At 38.1% G+C, this 21,648-nt stretch overlaps 2 long non-coding RNA genes across 2 annotated transcripts in view; one reads left to right on the plus strand and one right to left on the minus strand.

Moving 5' to 3' along the window:
* LOC144313427 (uncharacterized) overlaps window positions 1-872 on the minus strand; it is a 33,307-nt gene extending 32,435 nt beyond the window's left edge. Inside the window, exon 1 of the long non-coding RNA XR_013379075.1 lies at window positions 795-872. This is a non-coding gene — a long non-coding RNA (uncharacterized LOC144313427). The remainder of the gene's footprint in view (window positions 1-794) is intronic.
* LOC144314114 (uncharacterized) overlaps window positions 1-21,648 on the plus strand; it is a 445,307-nt gene that overhangs the window by 123,299 nt on the left and 300,360 nt on the right. The gene's annotated exons all lie outside the window — the stretch shown is intronic.

Consider the following 21,648-nt stretch of genomic DNA (forward strand, 5'->3'; position numbering starts at 1 on the left):
ATCCTATAGACAAGGGGGTTTAAAGCAGAGGAGCAACTTTATATTTGATTTTTCATAAGATTATCTTGCTTATAGTGATAGAAGTGGATTGAAGTGACTCAAGGCAGAAACAAGGAGATCAGTTGGGAAGCTTTTGCAATAGTTCAAGCAATGGATGTAGAAAGTAAGTCAGGGTGGATGGAGAGAAATGAGTGAATTTATTATAAAAATTGACAGGATTGAGGAATCAATTGTCAATAGTGGCATGGGTGGTTCAGAGGTGATATTTAGGTTTCTAAGTTGGAAAGGGGGATGAATAGATTGTGTTATTAACCAATATAGTACACACTGGAAGAGAAACAGATGGGGTGAGAGGAGAGAAGTAAGTTTTAGACACATTGAATTACAGGTCCTACCAACTGTGTTTCCTGATATGGTTTCTAGACTCTTTAAGTGATAGTGGTTGTTCTCCTCTTGGATACACTCCAATGTATATCTCAAATGTGTTGTGGATCACAATAAATCCAGTCCTGGATGTGATCAGAGCTCAAGGGAATGACAGCTACATTTTCTTTTAATGCAGCCTAAGACTGCATTAGCTCTTTTGGCAGCAGGCTCAGGCTGGGGGGCTTATTTTGAGGTTGTCATCCACTTAAGCCTTGAAGTGTTTTTCACATGAACTGTTTTCAAGACAACAGTTTCTTTTTCTTTTCCTTTGTTTTAAATTTTATTTTATTGAAGTATAATTAATGTTATATTAGTTTTAGGTGTACAACATATTAATTCAACAGTTCTACATGTTACTCAGTACTTACCATAAGTGTAGTTGCCATCTGTCAGCATACAAAGCTATTACAGTATTGTTGACTATATTCCCTATGCTATACTTTTCATCTCCATGACAACAACCAGACTCTTAAATACAGAGAACAGACTGATGGTTACCAGAGGGGAGGTTAGGTGGGGGTGGGGGGATGGGTGAAATAAATAAAGAGGATTAAGAGGTACAAACTTCCAGTTATCAAATAAATAGTTCAGGGCTATTCTTTATTTTGCACTTTTTTTTTTTTTTAAAGTTAGGTACAATATTTTTCATTTGTCTCATTAAGTTTTATGTTGTGAGCTTGGATACATTATTATTTAGCCTTTTAACAATTATTTTAAAATGTTGATTCTCTTGGTCTTTCTATTTGTTTTACCTCCAAACTTTGTGATATCTTTGTATTTATTCTAACCATTAATAGAAGCAGAACAGGACTCATAGAGAGCTTCATACCACTTAAGACCTCTTTCTTATTTGACAGACCTCTACTGGTCAACTGTCTTTGGGAATATCTATTTAACTAACCACATTTATCTGTTATGATTTTAAGAATGTTAAGATAGACATTGCCAATGCATTGTTGAACTCAGATGTTCCTTGTCTCCAGAATTTCCTTGGGCTGCTATTTTAGTGGCCCCATCAGAAGGCCTGACTTGTCTGTAATAAGCCTGAGGTAGTACTCAGTACTTACTGCTTTCTTTGTTAAGTTCAGAAACCATCTGTTTAGACATGTACTTCCTGGGGTTTAATGTCAGACCATGAGGATGTCATTTTCATAATCTTCTTTTGTCTGTTTCTGAAAATAAGAACTTTTGACCTTTTCAAGTCTTTTGACTGTTACCTCAGTCTGCTATACTTCCCCTGTCCCTGGGTTAGTGTCTTAGTTGTCATTCAGGCAGGTTCCTTTGGGATTCAGCATAATATAGTGATGAAGAATGCAGTTAACCTGCTCAGACAGGAATCCTGGCTGTGAAGCTTTGGCAGCTTATTTACCCCTCTTAACTCTGGTTCCTTATCTGTGAAATATGGCTGCTAATAGTACCTATCAGATTAAGTTGTTATGAAGATTGAAGAGGTAAAGGACTTAGAGCAGTGCTTGCCATGTAGTGGGTACTCAGTAAATTTAGCTTTGTTATTACTTAGGATGTCATCAGTTTGGATCTGATACCCTTCTTCTCTTAACTATTTCTTCACCCTGTCTTCTCTCTGATTCCTTGTCAACCATGGTATTCTCTTCTTTAGAGTGTGAAGACTATTCTTTTTGATAAAGAAAATGAAGTTTTAACTGTGGAGATAAACCAATGGAATGCAGATTTTAATCAAATAACTTGGTTTTCTCTTTGCTTCTATGGTGCAAAATGATTTATTGACCTATTTTCTTTCATTAGAATAGCTTTTTACTTGAATATATTTTGGAATTAAAATCTCTCCTTTTGTTTTTGTCTGTTGGGAATTTTTTAGGTTTGCACAAGTTGTACAACTCTGGGAGACATTACTGAGTGCCCAGGAGCATGTATAAATGGGAGTGTCTGTTCCCACATCTCTAAAATGAGGACCCTGGAAGATTTTAATATGTAACAAGTCTATAGATTGGTTGGCATTCCACTCTAAGGTATGGGGAAAAGTTTAGCCACAGGGAGAAAAATAGCAGGGCTTGAGAAACTGGAAGTTTTTTCATAAAGTCTGGGAGTATCCTGACATTAAAGGCTTCTTACTTCCCATAGCACCTCTTTCAAGTAGAATCAATAATACTGTGCTTGCTTCTGTAAACTGATTTGAAACAATTGATTCTGTGGAGCTCAGAATTAGATTCTTTGAGTTCTCAGTATGTGAAACCATTCTGTGTGAGATCTCTGTAAAACCACCTATTCTAAGCAAAATTGTTTCCATTTTGTGAAAAAACAAATGGTTTTGTCCATGAATAAGACAGTCAATTTTTTTGTGTCTAAGCCTTATGGAAGGGATAAGCTTGTCAAATTAAAACCTGACTGGACAATAGTTAAAGCAGTAAAAATAGATTTTATTCATGACTATTGCAATAAGTGAAAAGGGATCTCAGAATAGGTCTCTCTATTTGGGCTCAATTCCAAATATAAATCCCTTGGGCAAATGGGGATTTATAGCCAAGGAGCACAGTAGGTTGGTGGATGGAAAATTTCTAGGAGAAAACACCAGGAATAAGGCAGGAGTTCTGTTAAACTGACTTAGCATTATTCTTGCTGAAGAATAGATGACAAAGGTAGAGGATGAGGAATTTAGTCAGAGATTGAGAGTGGAGATTCTAAGTGGATTTAGCAGCATTCTTGCTAAAATTGGGCTTTCGAATACATGCTCAGGGATGGGGCCCCCTTGAAAAAGGTGGCCCAGAGAAGCCTGACTAAAATTTGGTCAAGGGGCTGGGGGGCATTGCATCAAGCTCTGTAAGAATACTCTATTGTCTCAAGACAGTTTTGATGAATTATTCCTTTTCCCATTCCCTTTAATTGCATTCAATTTAGGGCTTGTGGAATCTGATCACAATGGAGGAAAGCTGGCTAGGGAGGATTCTTTAATTGGTGAACCATTCATGAGATGAGCTAAGGATTTCTTTCTTTTCTTTCTTTCTTTCTTTCTTTCTTTCTTTCTTTCTTTCTTTCTTTCTCTCTTTCTTTCTCTCTCTCTCTCTTTTTGGATTTCCCCCGCATCCCCAACCTCCTTCTTCCTGCATGATTTTTGTGGCTGCTGCTTTGAACAAAAGCTCAGGAGAAATCCTTGGAAAATTAGACTTTTAGGTCTAAACTGAACTACCAAGGTTCAAGGTAAGATAAGAGACATTAGAAGGAAAACTTATGGAGACTTAAAATCTTTCCTGTTTTCACATGGAGGCTTGATTTCAAGAAGGATATCAAATACTTTTTCTTTTGGAGAAATAAAGAAGTGGTACTTTTAAAAAATCTCTTCCTAAGACTTATTCAAGGGCCTCAAGAGAAGTGGAATGCAACAGGTACAGTAACAGTTTGTTTAGCTAAGTATGCAGGTCCATTTTCTTACTTCCACACTCTGTGCTGCAATGGTTAGACCCCTTTCCCCCAACCCCCCAGCTAGGTATATTATTAGTGCTTCTTCAGAACCCAGACAGCAACTCTTCCCCATGCTGCTTTATGTAACTGGAATTATAAAACTCTTTGAAATGTATCATTTTGGCCAAACCCACCTCTGCTCAGTGGAATCCCACAGACACCTTTTTGCTCTCTCCTTTTAGTTCTCTAGAGGAATCATCATGGTGGCGTTCATTAAAAATGGGTTTTTGTCATTTCTAGGCTTGGATGGGAGCCAGCTATTGCCTGGAAAACCTTTGAACTACAAAGAGCTTAAGCAGCTGTTGGAGCTGTTCCTAGAAAATTTGAAAATGAACTTCTATTTCATAGTATCTGAAAATAATGTGTGTGTGTATGTGTGTATGTTTATTAATCTGACATTTTTTGTTTTAATTTGAATGGAAAGGGAACTTTTAGAAGGAGAAAGAGCAGCTTCTTTTCCCAACCTCCACCCTGCTCATTTTTTAGTTCCTTAAAAAATCCAGAGAACTCTGGCTTGTGTGTCTTTGTGTCTGGTCCTCAGATACGTGGTGGTAAAAGAGAACAGCCCTGTTTGCTGTTGAGGAGGAAGTGAGGGTTAGGGAACTTGAGAGGCACTTCCCCTTGGTTCTCTAGAGCCTCCTGAACAATTGTCTGGCTCCTCAGTTCTTATTTATAAGGCTAAATGGCAAAATACATGGAGTGAATTTTTCCATTTGTTTAAGAACTGATTAATAAAATACCACCAGACAGCTCATTTTTCTCCTGAACTTCTCTGCATGGAAAGTACTGATCTAAGTCTACTCTTCTTTTTTCCTTAACCCATAAGAAATGTCAAATAAAATGGATAAATAGCAATGATTCATATCCATTATGCATTACTATTGAGTTAGAGTTAAAACTTGGGGGCTTATTTATTTTAGAGTCTGAAGTAGATCATTTATCATTCTCTACTAACCCTTTTCATAGTAATCTCAGTAGGCCTCTGTATATTACACACCAGTGGGGTATGTAGTTCAGCAAGTCAGAGAAAATCACATATGCAGATGTCATTGTGGATTGTCTAATCAAGATGTTTAAATGGCAAACATCCAGGCAAAAAAGCAAAAACTAACCAGATAAATTAAGAAAAAAACCAACTCCTCAATCCAGAGAATAATAAATGATTAATGCACAGTGTACTTAGGCAAAAGACTGTTCCAGTTTTAGATTTGACTTTGGTCTTTTATTATCCTTCTTCTGCTTCTTTTATCTTACAAAAGCTATTCTCAGACCATCAAATAACCTGGTCACTGGATTTCATGGCCCATCCTTGAGTATAGTCTTCCATGAACACCTTTATAGAAGATGGGTGTCATTTAATTGACTCTCATGGAGCCAGACTGTTAAACAGGGGCCAGTTCAGTATGATCCCATAGCCTGGTACATGCATCAAGATAGTGGCTCTAAAGTTGGATGCCTTCAGTCAGGTTCAGGTAGTCCTCAATAAGCTCTGGACATCAGAGAGATGTCAGCTGTATTTAAAAGTTAACATTAATTCATTTTTATATATTAAAGATACAGTATTTAAATGCACATTTATGTAAATACATGAATACTCTTCCATATAGTGAGTTAAACTCCTAATATATAGATATAATTTACAGATATAGATATAATTTACAGCCAATAGTTTTTAAACCATGTTTCATTGAGCCTATGGACTCCACAGAAGGGCCCCAAGGGAGCCACTTTATGGGCTGGAGGAGACCTTGAGAAGGTGAGCTTCTAGGCATTTCTACCACAGCTGATCTATACCCTCTTTTATTTGTTTCTACTGGGGGTGTGATGAAGTTAGGTTGAAAGAGTTCTCTAGATCAAATTGTAAGAAACTGCAAAGATTTAAAAAGTCATTCTGATGTGAGCTACCAATTTGTTCCACCGAGGATATTGATGAAGATTTTTGTGTCAAGATGGTTATGGTAAAGATCCTTTTTTGACCCTGGTCTTGCTACTCTTTATCTCTTTTTCCATGACCTTCTCTGTTGCTATCTCACACTTCTGTTGTGCAAATATTTTATTCTGTAGAAACTTTTGAATACCTGAAGCAACTCTCTGTCTACATACTTTGTAAAACCACCCAACTCCTTTACCCAGAATGTTTCTAATAGAAATAGATGATAATCAGACTCCCAACCTTGTGGTAATGCCTTAATTGGGATATTTACAGCTTTCTGTTTACTTCTAGTATTATCATCTTTTGTTCAGACTGTATTTACTTATGTTCTTGATTATAAAAATACTAAATAGCAATTGTGAAAAAGTTGGAAGTATAGAAAGCATAATAGACTGTCTGTAGAATATACCTTGATGTTACCTCTTCGGTCCTATTGATGTTACTTTGACTCTGAAGAACATTTCTCTTCACTTACTGAATTTACTTCTCAAATTCTCTTTCTTGATTGTTGCCTGAACCACATTATTATTTTTTTTACATAATTATCCTTTTTCTTTGAAGTTTTAGATCAGACATGAAGTTCTCCCATGTATGAGTTGATCCTCTTGTTAGCTCTGGTTTATATTATTTTTTTACTTGTCTATGATTAACCTCTTCAATACTTTGGCTCTAGTCAAGGAAGTGACTTTTCTTTTAAATCTCCACTCATCCCTCATTCCCTTGAATAGTGTGCACTCTCTTCTGGATGTTTTGATTAGTCTTTTATCCCTCACTTGACAAATCACTTCACTCTCACTTTTCAAATGTCTTTTGAGAGTTTTTTTTATTAAAAGTACTGCTGAAAAGGGTGCCTTGCTCGCTCAGTTAGTTACGCATCTGCCTTTGGCTTTCAAGGTCCTGGGATAGAGCCCCACATGAGGCTCTCTGCTCATCGGGGAGTCTGCTTCTACCTCTCCCTCCCCTGCCCCCCTTGCTCATGCTGTCTCTCTCTCTCTCTCAAATAAATAAATAAAATCTTAAAAGTAGTGCTGAAAAATGTTTTTTCCCTTTCTAATTTAATTTGTGGTTTTTGTTTCATATACTTTGCTTCCTAAATGTTTTGAGGTCCATTAAGACAAACAAACAAAACAACAATTTGCATGAAATTGCAGAAGGGTTTATGGGTAGACTGGAGACTAGGTTCTTACAAGTCCAAATTTTAGTTCTATGATCTCTCTTCAATGATGGTGTCTCTCATTACTCTCTTAAAAGAAAGCTAATAAGATCCGAGGATGAAATTTTCATTAATCCTAAATAGTACTGACTCATAAACATTCAGATAATTCATTATGGTTTCATTTCAGAAGAGAGTAGAATAAAGTGGTCAGAATGAAGAGTGGACTGCCTCATTTCTCATGAAATGTACTCTTTTCACTTATCTGAGTGTTTTCCATTCTTTGGGAATATACAAATGATGAAATATTTTCAACTTTTTTGGCATCTTAAGAGTTAGGACTTCCTTGATCCCTCCTTTTAAAACAGAAACTCACCATCACCCTGGCCATTCAGACAACAGTTTTTACAGACAAAAGTTCTTTCATGGCATTTTTTACATTTTGCTTTTTTATTTGTTTATTCTTGGGTCTTCTCCAACCCACATACCTCCTTACCTGAATTTAAGCACCATAGGCCAGGGTTATTTGTTCATTGCTCTGTCCCATTCCCCTTCCTCTCCATTCCCTCAGACAGTGGCCAAGCTTATAGTGGTTACCCCTAAGGATTTGGTGGGGAAAAAATCAGCAAATGAATTGGTTAAGCCTCAGAATAAAATGAAGCGGTAAAATAATATTGTTATTACCACTTAACAAATGGAAGAATCAGTTTACCTCAGCTTTTTGGCAAAAGTCTCAGGACTCAGTCTCCTTTTCCTCCTGTAAGCAGCTAAGTTTTGCAACTGATGAAAAGATTCAGTGACATACCTAATTCATGGAAATACCATGAAGTTCATTTTACAACTCCAACTCTAGATACGGATGTTTGATAAAAACACTACTTAGGACTACTGTATATGTAAATTTGGTCAGGTTCTTTAGCCAAATGACAACTATGAGCAAATAGAACACATACCCCGTACTTTAGAGCAGTGTCTGATAGCTGCATCAGACCTAACCAACCTGTCAGCACTTACACTGGTCTACTTGCTTTGAGATCGTTGGCAGCACTTGTCACGTCAAGAGCTTGGAAAATGAAGTGTCCCTATGGGAATAAACTGGTTAATTTGCTTTTGCTCCAGCTGGTTAGAAGCTCCATTACCTGCCAAGTTTGTGTGATGTGGTTGTCATTGTCCTTTTGCTCCATATCTACAGTCTGGCTGGCTGCACTATTGTGTGTAGAATATTACTATTAATTACCACAGTGAGTGTATTATTCTGAACCAGAATCATTTTTATTTTATCACAATAGGGATTTGCTTTTGTCCTGAAATGTTAGGTAGATCTTAATGCCAATCATCCCAGGGCTAACTTGTCTATACTGATCAAGATGTCTCATAAACCTCCACTTTGTATTCTCACTTTTTTATTGGTTCTGGGGATGTTCTAGTTTAATTGTACAGTTTTAGTTTAAAAGCAATATTTGGTAAGTGAGAAGTATTATAGAAGAAAAAAAATCAACAAGAAGTATTAGAGAAGGAAGAAATCAATATTATAATGCCAATAATGAAAATTTTCTTTTTAATAATGAAACTTTTGCGTTGGAAGTATGTTGCCTATTCTGTGGAAGAAAAGAAGGATGTGACATATGACTATATATAGTAGCATTCACAGTTACTTCCTATTGGTGGCGAAATCTGGTAGGATTTCCTGTGTTAAACTGAGAAGAGTCAACAGAAAAAGATTATGAGGACTCTTGCTATTGTGTAAATTTCTAAGAATCAAGGGAATGAACATGTTTAGTCCCGGACTAATATTCAGAAGTAATAAGACTCACTAAAATTGTGCTAGGTCAGATAATGATGTATATCCCTTTTATGTTCTGGTACTTTGCCAACGTAGGTGTACACACAGGCCCATACTTTCATACTCCTCTTATGTCCAGATATTCACAAAATCCTCCCCATTACACATTTCCCAGATGCAGTTCCATTTCTCCCTCTTAGAATGAGTGAACCCTGAAAAACTGTGGTGGTGCATGGAGGGAAATGTACTGACATAGCTATAAGTTCTAGATCTCAGCTTTGGGTCCTGGCCTTTTTAATAAACTCACTGTGTGAGCCAATAAATTCTTAGCTTTAGTATTGTTATTATAAACTGAGTTGATAATCTTTGTTGTACCAACCTCACAAGGTTGCTGGAGAGTCAGATGAGATAGCATATGTAAAAACTGAGAATTATAGAGGATTGTGTACACAAAAATATCATGGTTGTTTGGAGTACCATAGTGCAGTCTGATCAATGAAGGACGGCAGAGAGAGGAAATTCATATTGCCTCTTAGGGGTTCAGGGCCACATTCAGGAATCCCAACAGTCGCTTTCCCTACCTTGGGAGATCCCTACTGAGGGAGCACACGTTATGAAACAAGAGCCAAATGAGAAACTAAATACCATGTGTGATGGTTAATTTTATGTGTTGACTTGATTAGGTTAAGGATTTTGGTAAATATCATTTCTTTGTGTATTTGTGAGGCTGTCTCAGGAAGAGATTAGATTTTGAATCTGTAGATTGAGTAAAATACTGCCCTTACTAATGTGAGTGGGGATCATTCAATCCATTGAGGGCCTGAATAGGACACAAAGAGAGGAAGAGCAAATTTGTTTTCCACTTGTGCTGAGATATCAATTTTCTCCAGCTCTTGGACATTGGCTTTCCTGGTTCTCAGACTTTCAGACTCCAACTGAGAGTTATACTGTTGCTTCTCAGGCTTTCAGACTTGGACTGAATCATGCTCCCAGTTTTCCTGGTTCTCTAGATTGTAGATGGCAGGTTATGGGACTTCTTGACCTCCATAACTTTGTGAACCAATTCCTATGATAAATCTCCTCTTATATATGGCTCTTATTATATCCTATCCATTCCATTTCTCTGGAGAACCCTGGCTAAATTACCACTTTATTAATGTTTGATAAGCATCCAATAATTTCATTTTATAAAAGTTGTATTGGAAAACAGGTTAGGCTCTAGGCCTAAGGGAGGCTTCCTACTTCCCTTGAATATAAAGGCCCCCTATAGTTATAAACAGATAAGGAAGAAGGAAAGATGGGATAGAGGTGAAGTGAGGTGGAGAGAGTGAGAGTGAGCAGGTGAGCCAACTAGTTCTAACCATGAGGGAAAGAGTCCTAAAGCCTGGCCATGGTCAGCATAACACATGGAGGCAGGAAAACATGCAAGGGCCCCTGCTTTTTTGTTTGTTGTTGTCTGTCTTTATTTTATTTTGCTATTTTATTTAAATTCAGTTAATTAACATAAAATTTATTATTGATTTCAGAGGTAGAGGTCAGTGAGTGATTCATCAGTCTCATGTAATACCCAGTGCTCATTACATCCTTGCCTTCCTTAATGTCCATCACCCAGTTACCCTGTTCCCCTATCCACCTCCCCTCCAGTGACCTCAGTTTGTTTTCTATGATTAAGAGTCCCTTATGGTATGTCTCCCTCTCTTTCATCTTGTTTTATATTTTCCTCTCTTCCCCCATGATCCTCTGTTTGGCTTCTTAAATTCCACATATGAGTGAGATCATATGATAATTGTCTTTCTCTGACTGACTTATTTTGTTTAGCATAATAGCCTCTAGTTCCATCCATGTCATTGCAAATGGCAAGATTTCATTTTTTGATGGCTGAGTAGTATTCCATTGTATATACACCACATCTTCTTTATCCATTCATATGTTGATGGACATCTGAGGGCCCCTGCTTCTAAGACACAATCACTCCCTGTGCCTTGGTCTCAGATAGATTAGATGAATGATTTCTCCTCTCTCGGAGTTGGAGGTGAGGGATAGCACAGGCAGGGTTGGCAGAGGTATGGAAGTGTGTGACAAAGAAGCAGGATTTCCCTCGTTAGTTGTGTCTGCTCAAGGAAGAAGACCTATTCCACCACAAAGGTGCATAGGAAGGGAAGGAGAAAGAGCCATGTGATGATAAGGGGCTCATTACCATACACCAGAGGATATATCAGTTTATGACCCTAGCAGTTTGGTACCTCATCAGTGCCATAACCCTGGACTACCAGAGAAGAAAATCTAGGAAGAATGTGAAGATGGGTGTGTGTGTTCATGTGTGTAGGACAGTGTGTTTTCTTCCTCTTGCCTGAAGATGATGCATGAATGAAACTTTCCTAGTTGTTACTTAGGAATTATGTCCACTGTCTTGTGTTTTCATCTTATAAATAGATAGACTGCAGGTGCTACCCCTGTAGATATGGTGAGAGTGTCTTTCTCAGGGTCTATGACATGACTTAAGACAATGTGGATTTTTTCCTGTTCTTCTTTTTAAGTCCTCAGAGACAAATTGAAGAAATGAGACTAGAGACAATAAGGCGTCTTAAAAATGGAAAGATTATATGTTCAGTTTTGGTTTCTTCAAAGTTGGCTAATATTAGGTAATGTAGGCATCTCATTCATATAGATGGAAGGACAGAAATGACTGCATCCCATCAGTGAGTTCTTAATTTTTGCTTATTTTGGACTTTTTAAAAGGTTAAACATGTTAATTACCTCCAGATTGCAAATTTAGTTTTTTAAAACAAAATCTGAGGGGACTAAAATAGGATATGTTCTGTTTTCTATAGTAAATTTTGTTAAATGGAAAACCTTGTGAAACTTTCTGATGAAACAACATCTAATGCCTTTACACTATTGATTCCAAATGTTCTGTGGTGTCTCATGACTTCACAACTAATTCCATCCATTTTATGTAGACTATGCATAAAAGCTTCGAACCCTGGAAATGATTGAGGGTGCCACAAAGAGATTTAGACCAGCATCTTTTGAGAGAAATATAGGTCTTGAGCTCTGAAACTTTAATTCATTAATTTTTAAAAAAGTAACAGACAATACTGTTATTTATAGGGTAGCTTCAGCCCAGCTATCTTTATTTACTTAGAATCTTGGATGAGGCCCTGCACACAGTAGGTACTCAGTGAAAAAAGGACCCAGCCATCTGTTGATGACTTTGCATTGGCACCTCCCTTTTGTTCATCTTCCTGTATTTTTTTTTTAGAGGAATAAATTACACTAAAATTACTGCTACAGCCTAGCCACTTGGAAAAACTTTGGCTGTTCTTACTTTTTTCTAGTCTCCCAAAGCGTGAGTGAATTTAGATTCTAGTAGGTTAGTGGGAAGAATGGCAGAGGGCTATATTGTTTATGCAGTGTCAACAAAGTAAATGAAAAGTGGAAAACTTTAATGTGTGTGCATGAGTTTTGATAGTTCAAACAAGTATGGTTTTCTCTTGGACTAATTGTTTATATTTTGGTGTCATGTGGATTCTGTTGCTTTCTCAATATTGTCATTAACCACTTTTAAGAATTTATCATACTTTTATTGTGTTCTTAACTATCTAAATGTAATGTTAGTTCTTCTTTTAACAATTTCTCCTTTTTTTTTTTTCATAGGAGATCATGAAATGACTATAATATATTTGCTTAATTGTCAAATATTCCTGGGACAGAGAATGTACTAATCAGTCAACCAGAATGTATTGGTTACTTCCATAGGGTTCAATTAGATGAGGCCTTGTGGGTGATAAAGCAAAGCATGGGATGTGGCCATCATTGATGAACCTGTGTGTCCTGAGTGGTTTGGGGAATAAGACTTGCTTTTTTCTAGGTTTGACCTTAGAAAGATTTTATAGTCTATTTGGAATGGATAAAGCTAATACACATGTAAGTCATTGATAAAAATACTCAATTATATGTAATTGTGCTAGTTGGGGCTTAGGCTAAGCTATTTTACCTAGTGTCTCAAAAGTGCAGTGACTCAAACAAGATAGGAGCCTATTTCTCTCCAGGATCACTTGCCCTTTCAACCAGTGCAGCTAGGCTCCTGGGGTCCAGGTTTCTCTTCTGATTGTTCTACCATGAATGAAGCTGGCTTATCCCTACATCCTCCACACTCCAGCTCATAGCAAGGCAGGAGAGAGAAAGTGGAGCATGAACAATATCTCCTAAGGAGAGAGAAAGTGGAGCATGAACAATATCTTCTGTAAGGTATTTTACAGAAAATAAAATGCTCTTATTTTAATTTTACAGTTGATTGGATTTTGAGAAATTTCTGTACCTTTTTAACCATCACCCTACTCAAAATACTGAACATTTTCATAACTCCCAAAGTTCTCTTGAGCTCTTTGTAGTAAAGAGCATCTACTCATGGTCCAGGACAAGCCACTGGTCTGCTGTACCATAGCTTAGTTTTGCCTGTTGTAGGGTTTCACATAAGTACTTTCAGGCTGGGATTAAGGTGATGCAAGGGAGATCCCAAGATGCAAACTGGAGCAGACACTCACTCTCCGTTTCATGTTAATGTAGGCCCTCCAATACACCTGGTAACATACTCTTTTGTATATATTTCTTTTGCTGAGCATCCTGTTTTTGAGTTTGTTTGTTTTTTTTGCATATTCCAGTAGTCTGTTCCTGTTCTTGGGTAGTATTCTTTGTTATACTAGAATCTGTTCTTCTATTGATGGGCATTTGGGCTGTTTCCATTTTGGAACTTCTATGAATATACGACTATGGACAGTTGTATACCAGTGTTTTTGTGGATGTGTTCTCATTTTTCTTGGGAAAATGCTTAGGAGTGGAATTGTTGGATCATATGGTAAGTATGTATTGAACTTCCTGAGACTGCCAAACTATTTTCAAAAGTGCTTGTAATACTTTATATACTTAGCAGTGAATGAGAATTCAGTTGCTCTACAGCCTCACCAACACTTCTGATTATCAGCCTTTGTTTTAACAAGTTATTCTAGTAGCTATGCAGTGACATCTGCTGCTGTTCTAGTATTCATCCCTGATGGTTAATAATATTGGGTGTGATTTTGTGTGATGATTGGCCATTTGTGTATTTTTATGTGTGTGAAATATCTGTTAAAATCTTTTGCCCATTAAAAAATTGTGTTGTCTTCTTGAGTTCTTTTTATATTCTGGAATCAAGATCTATGTCAGATATAGGTACTGTATATATCTTCTCCAACATAGCTTGTCTTTTCATTTTCTTAATGGAATCTTTCAGAGAATTGTAGTTTATGATGTTGAAGAATTACAGTTCATTAATTTTTTTATGGCTCATGCTTTATGTGACCCTTTTAGTATTGTAGAATCTGTAGCAATATCCCCTGTGTCATTCCTGATAGTAGTAACTTGTGTTTTATCTTTGTTTCTACCCATCCTCTCCCTTTCTCTTTTCATAAATCTAACTAGAACTTTATAAGGTTTGTTAACATTTTTAAAGAGCTGGATTTGGCTTTATTTATTTTTTTCTATTTGCTTACTGTATGATACCTTTATTTTTATTCTTTATTATTTTCTTCCTTTTATTTAATTTGGGTTCAATTTATTCTTCCTTTTCGATCTTTTTAGGGTAATACCTTAGGTCATATATTTTAGCCTTTTCTTCTTCTCCTCTAATAGATGCACTTAAAGCTATAAATTTTTCTCTAAGTATCACTTTAGCTGTGTCTCACAAACTTTAATGTGTTTTATTTTTATTCAGTTCAACATTTAAAAAATTTTTTTAAATATTTATTTAATAAATAAAGTAAATATTCATTTGTGAGAGAGAGAGAGAGAGAGAGAGCAAGCAAGCAAGCAGGCAGGAGCAGCAGAGGGGGAGGGAGAGAGAGAATCCCAAGGAGCACAGCATAGAGCCCAATGTGTGGCTCAATCTCATGACCCTGAGATCATGACCTGAGCCAAAACAGAGTCGGGTGCTTAACTGACTGTACTACCCAGGTGCCCCTCAACATACTTTCTTACTTTCTTTTTGATTTTTTCTTTGACTTATGGGTTATTTAAAAATGCATCACTTGGGCAGCCCTGGTGGCTCAGTGGTTTAGCACTGCCTTCAGCCCAGGGTGTGATCCTGGAGACCCAGGATTGAGTCCCACATCGGGCTCCCTGCATGAAGCCTGTTTCTCCCTCTGCCTGTGTCTCTGCCTCTCTATCTCTGTGTGTGTCTCTCGTGAATAAATAAATAAAATCTTAAAAAAAAATAAAAATGCATCACTTAACAAATATTGGACATTTTCTAGATACCTAACCTTGTTTTTATTGATTTATCATTTAATTCTCTTGTGGTCTGAGAACATACTCTATTTAATATCAGTTCTTTTAATTTTTTGAAGCTTGTTTTAGAGCCAAGCTATAAGTGGCATATTTTGGTGAATGTTTGATAAGTGTTTGAATTGAAAGTGTAGTTGGCTGTTACTGGGTCTTGTGCTTTATAAATATTGATTAGGTCAAATTGATTTACATTGTTTTTTAAAGGTTCTATATCCTTATTGATTTTTCTATTCTATCAATTACTTAGAAAGATTGAAATCTTCAAAAAATTTTACATAATGTCTTTTTTTGAAAAAGGTTATAAAATGTTGTATAATTGATTTCAGCTCACATTCCATTGGCAGAATTTAAGTTATATGTTCATGTAGGAGCTAAGAAATATAGTCTCTAAATGGGAGTTATGTGTGTAGATAAAAAGTGGAATCTGTAACTGAAAAGAAAAGAAAGGAGGATAAAATTTGGGGGGAAATGTACCATCTCTGCCACAATAATTAAATCATAACCTACCTGGAGCAGACCATAAATTCTGTGGTTCAGTGTAAGAGAAGTTGTTGGGTAGTGGGACACCAGTGCTTAGTAGGATTAGCACAGATTGGGGATTCAATGAAAGTATAAGGAGAGTGACAGCAGGAAAAATGAACATATGTGTATATATACAGTAGGGGAGAGGTTGGGGAGGTTTAGACAGTAAATTAATATTGAAAGTTACTGGAAAATCAGGATTGGAAGGCACATTACAGGGTCAAATTAGGAAGGACCTGAAATAGCCAGATAGTGGATCTTAGATATGCTTCAGCAAGTGGGAATTCAAGTTTTTGAGCAGGAAGATTATCTAATGGAAGAGAAGCTTCCTAAGGTAAGAGAGACCAGATGGTTTAGCGTTCCAGGTGTGAGGTGATGAGGCTTCAGTGGGAATGGAGAGAACGCAACAATTTTATTCTTTGCTGGATATTCTGATAGGTGCATCCATTACTATTCTCACCATTGCTACCAGGGAGGGGTCACATGGCTTGTGAGGTGTAAGTGACCACACACTGGTAGGCAGTTTAAGATATCTCAATGTCTCAGTCTTCTTAATTGAGGTAGATGAAGGCATTGAGCCTTCTTTTCAGGGGGAAACAAAGCGCTTTTAGAATCACAGCAAGCAAATACATCAGAAAGATTTTTTTTGTGTGACTCCAAGTCCAGTTCATCTCCAACCATTCAGGCTTTTTTGTCTCATAAAAATGCTGTAAATCACATTAGAACAATGAATAAACCAGCAGGAACAAAAGCCAAGTTGTCTGCCCCGCCTTTGGGTAGTGATCAGCATCTGCTTCTGGGGAGCACAGATTCCTGGGAGTGTCATATTTCCTTCCACATGTGGCAGGCTTCAAACTGCTGCTGCTCTGCAGGCTTCCCAGGGCCCTCCCCACTGAGTCTTTCCGTTTGGTAGTCCAATATCTCCAACTCTGTGCTTACTGTTCTACACTGGAATTGCGTGAAAAAGAAGGGAAGCTAATGACTACATCATGGATAAGCCACAGCCATTTGAGTTCACATCTAATTGTTTAGTGTCTCTGAGGGAGGGTATGGTCTCAATTAGGTTAGGAATGAGGTAGGAGGGATGGAAGAAAGAGACAGCCTTTCCTTGATCTATGGCTTCTGGGTGGGATTCAAATCCATATCTCTCTTTAGACCTGCACACTGAAGTCAAAACTCCCTACATGAGTCATCTGTGGGCTGCTTATTTTGTTTCCCAGAGCTTAATTCCAAGGCTACATTTCCACCACCCCCTTTCCTCCTTCTCCTACCACATCAACAGTTAGAAAATGCTTGCTCCCATAGTAGATATAGAGGGAGGGAAGGAAGGAGAAATGGAAGGAAGGATGTAGGAGAGGACAGTCTACCATCAGGAAAGCTGCAGAAAAGGTATATTGTGGACAAAAAAAGGTGAGAAGAGTAAAGATTATCTGCATATTCTGTTCCACTTTGTATTTTCTTTTCACCTAAGATGATCCTAACGCTGAGTAGAAAACAGCCAGTGGGACTGTGTCTCTTCCCTGTCTCAACTTCTAAATGGCAACATTAGTTTGCTGGGGTAGCCCCTGAGGTTAGGAGAAGGTGCCATGCAAAGCAGTAAGACTCCAGAGTTCCTTTCTGGCTCTCGTCTTGACAAACTACCTCTTTCATGTGTGTGTTTTTGGGCCATTAAGAGTTTTGTTAGGATATGGCTCTTCCCCTAAATGACCACTAGTCTGACCCAAACCAACTTTTATGAGAAAACATCAAGGGTAATGAGTTAATGAGAGCAGCACACTTGGTTAAGCAAGTTTTATTTGGTCTTCAGGAATCTATTTTATAGATGCAAAGGAGTTCACTTAAATACCCTGTGGTTCTGATTAGCTGGCTTTTGGTTAACCCAAACGTGCAGTTAAGCAAATGTGATCCAGCTTGCCCTCCAACCTGAGGCCAACTTCCCTAGACTCTGGTGTTAGCAGTATATCTCCACTCACTCAGAGGGCTTTTGTTTTGGGGAGGGAGGGAGAGAGAGAATCTTAAGCAGGCTTAACACCTAGCACAGAGCCTGATGCAGGACTCCATCTCACAACCCTGAGATCGTGACTGAGCTGAAACCAAGAGTCGAACCTGTAACCCACTGAGCCACCCAGACGCCCCCAAGGGGCTTTTATAATATGGAGTGAATTTATTTAAAAATAGGTTACTAAGGATGAACCTCTCAGTAACATGGTAGCTAAAGAAGAATCTATATGTTGACGAAGAATTGGACACATTAATATTTTCCAAAATCTGCAGTTTATGCACGTGAACAAAGCCATATGATTTTTATTAAATTGGTGGGACAAAGCATGTCTAAAAGTGATTAAGAATAAAATACTGTATTTTTTTTTTCTGGTGGAGTACCTAAAGTGCCTGGAAGATCATAAAACTGGCTTTGTGATAGCTGTGCTGAGGGTGGCAAATTTGTCCTCTTTGGAGATGTTAATACCCTTCTCATATCCTACGTTATTTGCCTTCAAGTGAGCATTGTCATATTCAGTTGTGGTGAATTTCATGTTCTCCCAACCAAACCCCCATGTGTAGTTCAGAATAGGTGCTGTGGCTACAGAGTGACAATTTCGTGGGCATGAAGGTGGAGAGCTGAGAGGAGGAATTGTAGTTTATGACTGAAGTTCAGAAGAGAGAGATCTCAGGAGAAGTGCTGGGGATAAGTGATGAGGACCAAGCACTTAAGTATGTATGTGGGCTCTAACCCCTATTTTTTACTTTATAGGATTTTTAACCTGGGAATACAATTAGCTGTCAGAAGTAGGTTACTCACTGGGTCATTTCGGCAAGCATGGTGCTATAAGCCATGGGACTAGATCAACCTAGATTTAGTTCTTGGTTTTGCCACTTACTTTCTGGCTTTGGAGAAATGACTTTGCCTCTGAGTTTTAGTTTCTTCATCTGTAGGATGGGTGGAATAATAGAACTGTGCAGACAAGTTGCTGTAAAGATGAATGGCACTCTGTACAAAGCACCTAGAGCACGGTAGGTATTTAAAAACTGGCGGCTGTAATGATCTGGCAGGCAACCTGGTATTGTTTCCACTTTACAGAGCCACTACCTGAGAAACAAAAGGTAGATAGATGACCTGAGGCAAGCCAGCAGGAGTGCTGAGAATGCCTTAAGCATCCTGGGTAGCAGTGGGCTGTGTTTAAGAGAAGAAAAGAAAATGTGTTGTATTCAAGGGACTGAAAGCTTTAACATAAAGCACTATTTCAGGACTGCTTTCAGTTGTGACCGAAGTGCTGCCCACAGTGGAGCCTGTAGGCTTCAAGAGGCAGCTCTGCTGGCTACTGCTGAGGCAAAAATGTCCAAGTGCACATGAGCTACCATGTTTTTTTTTTTCTTTAATTATTTTTATTTGGGTCTTGTGGAGGGCATCTTTAATACTGCTGATTTAGAATTCAAGAGAGAAGCCATTCTTCCTTTGTCTCCCAAGTGCCTTACTCATATGTTTTTTCCTCCTGTCTCTTTCCCACTCACTTTATAATTCTCTTGGGTTCCTAGTGTACAAAACAGGGCTTTTCCTTTTTATTATATTAAGCATAGTTGCAGGGTACACACAAGCCTTAATCAAGTTACCTCATCCAGGCCAGTGTTGCTCCTCTCAGAAAGCTCTTGAATCCCATTTGTCATTTAAAAAGAAGAGGTTTAAAGTTCTTTAAACTTTTGTAAGAGATGGTATGACTTCAATGTTTGTGAAGTCTGCCTTGGCTGAATATCTAATACCATGAACTAGGGGAATAAAAAACTCATTGTACCCAGAACAACACTGGCTCTGATATGTGTTGGGCTGAACATGACCACTTAGGCGGCAAATGCGTCAAAGAGGGGCAGCCCCTAGTATACAGGGAGGCAGTTTGCTCCTCGGGAGGCCTCAGTGGCCTTCAGGTGGCAATAATTCTGGAGGAGTGGAGCTGGTGCAGCAACAATGCTGGGAGGGTCGCTGGTGTGGTGGGAAGAATGACCTAAGGGGTAGAGTTTGAAATTTGAAAGTAGAATTTAGCACCCTCATGTGCTTGGGGTGATGGATAAGAGTTTTATCCATCCATCCATTCATCTATCCATCCAAATACTGCTTTTGGAGAAAGGTGAAACACATTGCCACATTTGTAATACATGGTCCTAAATAAAAGGGAGGGTGTTTTGTGCGTCTTTGGAGTTGGAGGGCTGTGAATTTGAAAGATGTGCTTATTTAGTCATGGACTGCTCTGGAGCACAGGACTTGGACTTCATCAAATGCTGTTTTAGACAGAGATGGAGCGTGGAAAAAATAGGTTTGGTGTGAGCTACAAGGCGTCCTCAGGACACCATTTGAGTTTCTTAAAGGCTGGATGGATGATGAGAACTAATCTTATTCATGATTTGGAAAAGACTCTCCCATCATTCCATGCTTTGGGGATCCACATAGCCATTCACAGACGGTTCTCTCTGGATTGATGACACAGAAAACAAATATCTTGGAAGAGCACACATCACGTGAACACCTAAATGTTTAAATGGACATATGACCCATGATGAAGCTGAGACAAAGAAAGACTCATCTCTGAGTCTATCACATTCAGCCCTCAGCTCCAAATCACAGGCTCTGCTTCCTAATCTCCCACAATTCTTTGACATTCAGTCTTGGTCCAACTTCAGTAATAAATAGCTCTGGGGATAAAGGCCCAGTTTTGATCCTGTCACTGCTCCAGAAGGGTCAACAGCTTTCTAATTTTTTCAAAATTGAATTCTACTGTCTTTGTGTGGTATTTGAGATCCTCCTCTTCATGAACCTTATACTCCAGGCAAATGGAACTAATTGCATCGACCCCTTCTGTGCTACAATATCCTAACTCTCTCTGCTTCTACTCATTCTAGCTTTGCTCTGGAATGTTTTCCTAGAGTCAAATCCTTCCATTTTTCAAGGCCTATTTCACTGGTTGTCTCCTTAGGGAAGCCTTTTCTGACCTCTCTGCTGGAAGTGATTTCTTCACATAAAATTTGGTTTTCACCTCTCTTACAACAGGGCATCCCATACTTTTCTAGTAGTGGACTCACCTGAAGGTACTTGTTAAAAATTAAAAAAAAAAAAAAAAAATCCTGGTCCCTGCCCAGACCAAGAATGAAAGTTTCCAAGGGAAGAGCCTGATAAGGAGTACTTTTTTAGGGGTGGGAAGAAGGAGTACCTGTAACAAACACCCCAGGTGATTCCTATCATTAGAGAAGGGAGCCATCTTAGAACATTTGTTATGCAAAATGTGGTCCTTGGGATAGCACCATCAGCATCACGTGGGTGCTTTTTAGAGATGCAGAATCTCCAAAATCATGACTCAGGATCTATATTTTAATCCCATTGCCAGGCAATTCCTATGCATTTTGAAGTTTGAGAAGCACTATCCTACTCTACTTTCTACTTGCTACTTTTATAGTTAATTATACAATCAAAACCTTTTTATTATCTCTTTAAGCAAAAGACTGTTATTCCTATTTTTTTCAGATTGATGAGACTTCAATTAAATTGAACCATGTAGACTTGGGTGCATTAAATGGCTTTTTGCCCTACCTACCTACAAAAAAAGGCATTTCATATGCTTTAACTTAATAGTAAGTGCTAATAGCATTGGGTTTAGAACTGGGGTAGTTTGAATCTGGAGCCCTCTCTTAAGCTTTACACTGTTATTATGACTATAATATATGCCAATTAACTGCTGATTTTTGAAAAAGAAAAAAACTTCAGATTAAAATACATTGTTGAGTTCTAAGGTTAGTACGGGATAGGGTTCTACAAATGGAAGTGTGCTTATATAAACAGTATGAATATGAGAAGAATATGGGGTGGGGGAATGAGGGAGTCAAGGAAGCAACTGAAATTATATACTATGACCTCCTCTCAGTCCCTATGGAGTTGGAGACTACAGGTATTAATGCTAATTTTCTTCCAGACATATGAGATGGAGATACCCTTTGTTCTCACTTAAAATTTTCTGCTTGGTTCCAGATCTCAAGAACTGAAGTTTTAGACTATGTCTGGAATATAAAGTTGCTCTGTCTATTAATTTTCAGGCA

Source organism: Canis aureus, chromosome 5 (assembly GCF_053574225.1).
Source record: "Canis aureus isolate CA01 chromosome 5, VMU_Caureus_v.1.0, whole genome shotgun sequence".
In the NCBI taxonomy this organism is placed as follows: Eukaryota; Metazoa; Chordata; class Mammalia; order Carnivora; family Canidae; genus Canis; species Canis aureus.